This window comes from Egretta garzetta, unplaced genomic scaffold (genome assembly GCF_000687185.1).
Source record: "Egretta garzetta isolate BGI_Z169 unplaced genomic scaffold, ASM68718v1 scaffold4, whole genome shotgun sequence".
NCBI classification, from domain to species: Eukaryota; Metazoa; Chordata; class Aves; order Pelecaniformes; family Ardeidae; genus Egretta; species Egretta garzetta.
The window spans coordinates 2,644,289-2,644,703 of record NW_009259329.1 but is presented as its reverse complement, the minus strand read 5'-3'; the positions used below and the strand labels follow the sequence as shown (position 1 = coordinate 2,644,703).

At 67.5% G+C, this 415-nt stretch overlaps 1 protein-coding gene across 1 annotated transcript in view; it reads right to left on the bottom strand.

Moving 5' to 3' along the window:
* Positions 1–415, bottom strand: part of HCN2 (hyperpolarization activated cyclic nucleotide gated potassium and sodium channel 2) — a 14,133-nt gene that overhangs the window by 5,068 nt on the left and 8,650 nt on the right. The window lies entirely within an intron of this gene.

The following is a 415-nucleotide window of genomic DNA, read 5'->3' as shown; positions in this document are numbered from 1 at the left end:
CGCGAAGCCCCGGGTCCCCCCCAGGAGCGAAGCAGCCGGGGAAGGTGAAGCGTGAGATGGGGGGAAGAGGAAGGGGAGGAAGTCAGGCGGCGGGAACGAAGCAGGGATGGAAACACCGGCAGAATGGGACAAGACGGACAGAGGGAGCGGAGCCATTTGTAGCTGCAGGGCTGAGCGGGAGCAAGTAGAACCGTGGCCCATTATTTATTAATAGCAGCCCTACTGCTAATGAGCAGGAGAAGGGAGCAGGGGACGGGGCAGAGCGCAGCATCAGCATCGCCCGCCCGCCCGGATCGATCGCTGCCCCCGGCCCCGCGAGCCCTCGCCAGGGACTGAGCGCAGCGGGCGCGGGGTGCCCTGCTCACCCCCCAGGCTTGCACCGTCGGGGGGCCCACATGGGGGCGGGCACTCTGTG